The sequence below is a fragment of the Palaemon carinicauda genome, chromosome 24 (genome assembly GCF_036898095.1).
Source record: "Palaemon carinicauda isolate YSFRI2023 chromosome 24, ASM3689809v2, whole genome shotgun sequence".
NCBI lineage: Eukaryota > Metazoa > Arthropoda > Malacostraca > Decapoda > Palaemonidae > Palaemon > Palaemon carinicauda.
In genome coordinates this window covers 9,969,287-9,976,786 of record NC_090748.1, presented here as the reverse complement: position 1 = coordinate 9,976,786, position 7,500 = coordinate 9,969,287, and the positions used below count along the sequence as shown (strand labels likewise).

At 39.0% G+C, this 7,500-nt stretch overlaps 1 long non-coding RNA gene across 1 annotated transcript in view; it reads right to left on the bottom strand.

Moving 5' to 3' along the window:
* The window catches only part of LOC137618068 (uncharacterized), a 7,875-nt gene extending 668 nt beyond the window's left edge, over positions 1–7,207 (bottom strand). Inside the window, exons 1-2 of the long non-coding RNA XR_011039717.1 lie at positions 6,653–7,207; positions 1–235 (exon numbers count right to left, since the gene is read on the bottom strand). The exon at positions 1–235 is cut by the window's left edge and continues 668 nt beyond it. This is a non-coding gene — a long non-coding RNA (uncharacterized lncRNA). The remainder of the gene's footprint in view (positions 236–6,652) is intronic.
* Between the last annotated feature and the right edge of the window lie 293 nt (positions 7,208–7,500).

The window sequence follows — 7,500 nt, the reverse complement described above, 5'->3', positions numbered from 1 at the left end:
AGGGAAAGGCAGAACTGGCTCGAGTCGCAGGTGACAAGAGCACCTGCAGACAACAGATCAATGTAAGGATCAAAAGCGTAATCCAAAGAATCGTCCAAATAAGTTGCCAAACAATCGTCATCCAGAGTCCAAATCACTATGCTGCTCAAGGTATATTATCAGGGGAGTGCTCAAGCCCGAACTGAATTCTGTCCGAGCACCAACGTCCAGACATCAAGTCGCGTTCATAAACACTCTTATGTAAAAAAAAACAATCGTTAAAACGATAGTTCGATAATATAAACAACCGGGGAGGAGGCGCCTAACCACACTGAGAATTGTTAAATTAAGCACTTTACACTTAAACACTTAAATTTCAAAGATAACATAAACAAATACAAAACAAAGGCTATTTTGCCACAAAATGATTCTTAAAAACTAGTAATTAAACCTAGAAAAACAAGGCTGATCTAGACTTTCTAATACCTTCCTCCCCAAAAACAAAACAAAAAATTCCATTAAAATTTTCTTTTTTATACAAAACATGAAACCTGTAAAGAGAAAATGATTAACACATCACTCTTAAGACAAAGTAAAGTCTCAGGGTGAAACCTGAAATAAGAATTCTCATGAACAACACTACAACCAATGAATTTTAAAAACTGAATTGTCACAAAGAAAATTTACCAGCCTAAACAATAGAGAAAACATAAATGAAAAATAAACCATAAGGTCAAATTACCACAAAATATTAACCACCAGACACTGACTGTCTCAAATTCAGCCAATAACATTGAGTTTACACATAACAGACACTACCACAGTATGACCGCCCACACTTTGGTCACTACAGGCTTTACTTTGGTTCAAAAGAAAACAGACAAATTATAAAATACCTCACTAAGAAAACCTAATGACTAACAAACCAAACTCCCAGCGAAAAACACACTCCTACTCATCCTTACATCTCTAAGAATAACGCAAACCAATTGAAGAGACGAGAAGGGCGAGGGGAGGGGGGCCAAGTCGTGATCAAATCTATATTCTTGAAAGGGCATCGGGAATTCGATTCTCCGATCCTTTAACGTGTTTAATCACAAGCGAGAATTCTTGCAATTGCAGAGCCCAACGTAAAATTCTTTGGTTGGCACCTTTCATGCGCTCGATGAAAACCAGTGGATTGTGATCTGTCCATACTTCTATGGGATAAGAAAAATTTGTTACATAAGGCTTAAAATGCACAAGAGTACGCACCAAGGCGAGGGCCTCCTTTTCAATGGTGGAATATTTTCTCTCGGCGGCCAGTAGCTTTCGGCTATAATACGATACAGGATGAACCTCTCCTATATCGTTCCTTTGAAAAAGGACACCCCCAATACCTATGTCACTGGCATCCACTGCAATAATAAAAGGTCTCTGGAAATTAGGAGAAGTCAATATTGGATTAGATACTAATACCATCTTAAGTTTAAGAAGTGCTTCCTCACACTGAGGAGACCACATAAACTTCTGCTCTTTCTCCAACAACTTGGTAAGTGGCTGAGCAATGTCCGAGAAATTTCGCACGAATCTGCGATAATAACCAGTCATGCCCAGCACTCGCCGAACTTCTCTGACATTGCACGGCCTCTTTAAATGCACGATAGCCTCAAGGTTGGCTTGTTTGGGTGCCACCTGACCCAAACCAACCTCGTGACCCAAATAACAAACTTTTGCCTTACCAAATTCACATTTTGCTAAATTAATAACCAAACCTGCAAATTTAAGGGCCTCAAATACCTTACGCAATCTCGCCATGTGCGTACTCCAATCATCACTATATACAACCAAGTCATCGATATAAATTTCAGTTCCCTTTAAACCACAAATGACCCTATTCATAAGCCTCTGGAAAGTACACGCGGCATTTTTCATTCCAAAGGGCATTACTTTACACTCGTAAAGCCCAAAGGGAGTTACAAATGCAGAGATCTCTCTTGCTCGATCAGACAGGGGAACCTGCCAATACCCTTTCAATAAATCCAATTTCGTAATGAACTTAGCAGCCCCTATGTGATCGAGACAGTCATCTATCCGAGGCAAAGGAAAAGAGTCATTCTTAGTATGTGTGTTAACCTTACGGTAGTCCACACACATACGGAACTTTCCGTCGGACTTCTTAACCAGGACTATCGGGGAGCTCCATGGACTAACGGAAGGTTGGACGAGATCGTGTTCCAGCATAAATTTAATCTCCTTATCAACTATATCCCTCTTAATGGGATTCAGCCGATAAGGACTCTGTTTCACAGGAGAAGCATTACCCACGTCTACATCATGCTCAAGAAAATTAGTTCGACCTGGAGAATTCCGAAATAAATCTGGAAAAGAAGAAATTAAATTAATTACATCCCTCCTTTGAGCAATCTCCAGATGCCCCAGCCCTTCCTTCAAAACTTCTAAATTTTGAATATTATCAAAAAGAGCATCAGAAGACACCTGACAAATCAAATCCTCCAAATCCTCTGAAGATAAATCCATAATTTCAACCACAGGCTCATAAACAATAGCGAGAGGATCATGTCTATTAGAAGTATAGAGTTTTAACCTATTTATATGGAATATTCTGCACTTCCGTTTGGTCCCAGGAGCCTCTATTTCATAATTCACCTCCGACAACTTCCTCAACACCTTCCAGGGTCCCTTATATCTTGGTTCAAGGAAATTGTCAGAGTCAGTACTTAAAACTAAAACTAATTCTCCGGGCTCAAACGACCGTGCTTTAGATTTCCTATCAAAATTTAATTTCATAGCAGCCTGAGAACTGGCCAAATTTTCTCTGGCAAATTTCCAGGCTCTAGATAATTTTTTTCTCAAGTCCTCCACAAAGTCTCCTACGTTTGCATTCCCACCTCGATCAGTCTCAAGCATCTCATGAAAAATCTCCAAAGGCCCACGTACTTTGTGTCCAAATACCAGTTCGAAAGGAGCTACACCAGTTGAAGAATTTGGGTGATTTCTTAGAGCAAAGAGAGCAAAGGGAAGACCTTTATCCCATTCCTCCTTGTTCATAACAATATTTTTTCAAAATAGATTTAAGGGTCTGATGGAACCTTTCCACCAGGCCCTGACTCTCTGGATGATATGGTACACTGGTCTTGTGCCGAATGGCCAGTTCTGCACATTTACCTTTAAATACCTTGCTAGTAAAATTTGTACCGCAGTCAGTTTGAATAGTACGAGGGAGACCATACCTGGAAAAGAATTCAATTAGTTTGTCTAATACAACCTTAGAGGTTATCCTTCTCATTGGGAAGGCCTCAGGGAATCGAGATGCTCTATCCATGATTGTCAAGAGATGGGTAAACCCAGACTTAGTTTTAGGCAAAGGCCCAACCACATCGATAACTAATTCCACAAAAGGCTCACCTATCGCAGGAATTGGATTTAAGGGAGCTTTAGGAATAATTTGGTTGGGTTTCCCCATCACTTGACAAACCTCACATTCATTAATAAATTGTTTCACAGATGATTTTAATCCTGGCCACCAAAAACATTCTGCCAACTTTCGAAAAGTTTTACATACACCGAAGTGGCCAGAAAAAGAATCATCATGTGCAAGACTCAAGACAGACCTACGGAATTGAGATGGGACAACAATTTGTTCAATACGAGACGTCTTGCTCAGATTATCAGTTAAAAGACGACTAATCCGGTATAGTAAACCATTGATCACACAAAACCTGGGTTTAGTCAAATCTGCAGTGTCACCCAAATCAAAATTAAATTCCTTTTTCTGAGCTTCAATAAATGAAGACCTGTCACAATCAGGTCTCAAAACATTGCTAACCACACTATTACCACTACTATCTACAGACCCGGGCCTCTCTACGTCTACTTCTAAACTACTTAAGATTAAATCTTCGTCATTATCAATTAAATTTGCAGCCTTTACTGCTGCCCGGGTTGTTACTGCAACAGGACAGGCGTGCACAGACAATATGGGGAACAACTCTTGTCCTTTTGTATTTAACATATCGTTACCCAAAATGCCGTCAATTCCAGGAATAGGGAGACACTCAACAACTGCTAATTCTGTCACTTTATCATAACCAGGGAAAGACAATCTGACCTCCACTAACGGAGCCGAAACAACGGTGTTCGGGAACCCTCCCAGAACAACAAAATTTCCTGTATACTCAGCTAAATTTTTCAAAGTGTCTTTCAAAACCAGAGACCGAGCTGACCCTGTGTCCCTCAAAAATTTCACACCAACAGTTTTAGAAGTAGATATTAATTTACCAGGCCAAATATATTTATCATAAAGTAGTCATGCCTCCTTTCTGCTAGAAGACTGACTACTGCTACTACCATCATTACTAGTGTTAGCTACTGGACGGTTTTCAACTACGGGATCACTGATAACAGGTTTACCAGTAGATATTAGTGACACAGGATTATTATTATTCCTTTGGAGGTACCTTTTTCTGGCATAACTGTGCCTGATAATGTCCCTGCTTATTACACCAAAAACAAGTCCCCCTACCTCTATTATTCATATTACCTGGGCCAGAACCAAACCTATTATCTTCAGAAAAGACACGAGTGTCCTGTCCACTCAAGTCTTTTCCCTGGTTACTATCAGGCTTATGATTTTTATCTGGTGGGTTACCCTGCCCACGAGTATTCACAAAAGAGCCCAACCTCTGAAAATTAACTGGCCTAGCAGATTGGAAATTCACATCTTTATTCCCGAAACTACCAGACCCAGTTCGATGGGTCAATACAAACTCGTCAGCAATTTGGGCGGCATTACTTAAATTAACAGCTTTTACCTCTTCAAGATAAATTTTTAATTCCTTACTGCATGACTTCTTGAATTCTTCTAGAAGCATGAGTTCTCTCAAAGAGGAGAAAGAGACCACCTGGCGGCTTTTTAACCAATTATCAAATTGTTCCTCCTTAAGCCTAGCAAATTCCACATAAGTAAGGGAGGCTTGCTTCGTAAAATTTCTGAACTTAAGGCGGTAGGCCTCAGGAACCAGATCATATGCCTTGAGGACTAGAGCCTTAACCTTATGGTAATCACGGGCAATACCTTCTTCCAAGGCATTATACACTAATTGCCTTGCCCACCAACCTACATTGAATCAGTACAGTCCACATTTCTGGGGGCCAAGACAACCGAGTGGCAACACGTTCAAAAGCCTTGAAAAATTCTGGAACATTCAACTCTTCAAATACTGGCACCAATTTCAAGGCCGCACCTACATTAAACTTATCCTGCGAGTTGCCCCGAGGTGTACTAAAATGATTAGAGGTGCCCTGCAGCCTAGCAATTTCTAAATTGATATTGGCCATCTCCAATTCATGCCGCCTCGCCCTCTCATTCTCTTCAAATTCCAGTTTCATCAGTTCTATCCGTTTACATATTAAATTAAATTCACCGTCCTCCTTGGACTCCACCAAAGGACAAACAGGAACCTGAGGATCTTTTGGCGCAGGGTTTACTACAGAATTGAATGGATTAGTGGAAACATTTAGTTTCAGAGGCAAGTTAGCCTGACCTTCATAAATAGTTCCTGTCCGGGGAGGATCCTCAAACAGAGTTAGACCTCCATTAACACTTATTCTGTCATCATCATTAATCATACTACCCTCACGCTCAGAGTCACTACTACCTGAAACTTCATACTCCCTAACCAAATGTTCAGCCTCAGCCAGACCTTGAGCAACTTTACTTTTAACAGCTACCAACAATTGATTTTTCGTATCCGCTGCCCTCAACGGAATACCCAACCACCGGGCACAACTTACTAAACAAGTCTTATTTAGTACTGGCAGATGCTTTATACAATCACCTGACCCTAAAAACTCTGCGGGGTCAAACACAAAACCCTCCATTGCACCAAAATTAGCAGGGGAGAAAGGTAATACTTTACAACTAAAGAAAATATTGTCAAATTAACAAAGTGCTGTTCCACGGACCAAAACACTGAGTACACCTGAGAACAATCCTGTCACGGTCGCCAAATTGTTATAACCCTTAGGGTTATTATAAGAGTTCTTATTATAATTGTTGTCAGTGATAAATGTAACTCAGTGCTAAAGGTCAGCGGAAACAAACACTCAAGAAAACTTAACAATATTTAATACTTAACAATAACAAAATTTAGATCAACCTTGTTAAAACTACAAATAACATTATTTAATAACAAGGAAGGACAAATAACGGTCCTTTGAATCACACTGGATTCCCTAAAACTAAGAAGCTAAGTCCTATCAAAGACAAGAGAAATATCAATTATGAACTTGGATCCAACAATTTGGCTGGCCAGAACAAAAAATTATCCTAATACTAATTCCAAGAAAGAAGGAAGACGGAGTAAATAAAACAAGAAAAACCATCATAAATCCTACCTATCAACACAAAACTAATGTACACAAAACCTTGTCTATAATAGACATACTGGAAGATATTATGCGGTCACGTCTTAAATATGACAATATATAAAAGATCAAATGATACAAAGGATGTATATAGTTCTCCTCACTTCAGTGGATGAATCAGAGGAGACACAAAACTAGGGCCGTCATTCACTTGTCATAACAGCTATCAGGGCAGGTCCCGAACGCCAGGGCATAATCATAAAGGGCAAGCAATCCCAAACGAAAATCAGACACTATGTCTTACCTGGCGTCAGCCTCCCTACTGGCCACCTCACGAGCTTGCAAGCTCCCAAAACCACAGCAGCTGATTGGAGACGTAAGTGCACCAATTCCCTGGGAAGTCCTCCTCGTCAGGGAAAGGCAGAACTGGCTCGAGTCGCAGGTGACAAGAGCACCTGCAGACAACAGATCAATGTAAGGATCAAAAGCGTAATCCAAAGAATCGTCCAAATAAGTTGCCAAACAATCGTCATCCAGAGTCCAAATCACTATGCTGCTCAAGGTATATTATCAGGGGAGTGCTCAAGCCCGAACTGAATTCTGTCCGAGCACCAACGTCCAGACATCAAGTCGCGTTCATAAACACTCGTATGTAAAAAAAAACAATCGTTAAAACGATAGTTCGATAATATAAACAACCGGGGAGGAGGCGCCTAACCACACTGAGAATTGTTAAATTAAGCACTTTACACTTAAACACTTAAATTTCAAAGATAACATAAACAAATACAAAACAAAGGCTATTTTGCCACAAAATGATTCTTAAAAACTAGTAATTAAACCTAGAAAAACAAGGCTGATCTAGACTTTCTAATAATATACATATATATATCCATATATATTTCTATCCATACGTTTATCTCTATGTATATATGTAGGTATGTATCTTTATATACACTATATATATAAGAATGTTTATATATAAATACATATATATATAAATACATAAATATATATATATATATATATATATATATATATATATATAAATAAATATACATATATATATGCATACATGAATAGGTATATATATATATATATATATATATATATATATATATATATATATATATATATATATAAATATACCTA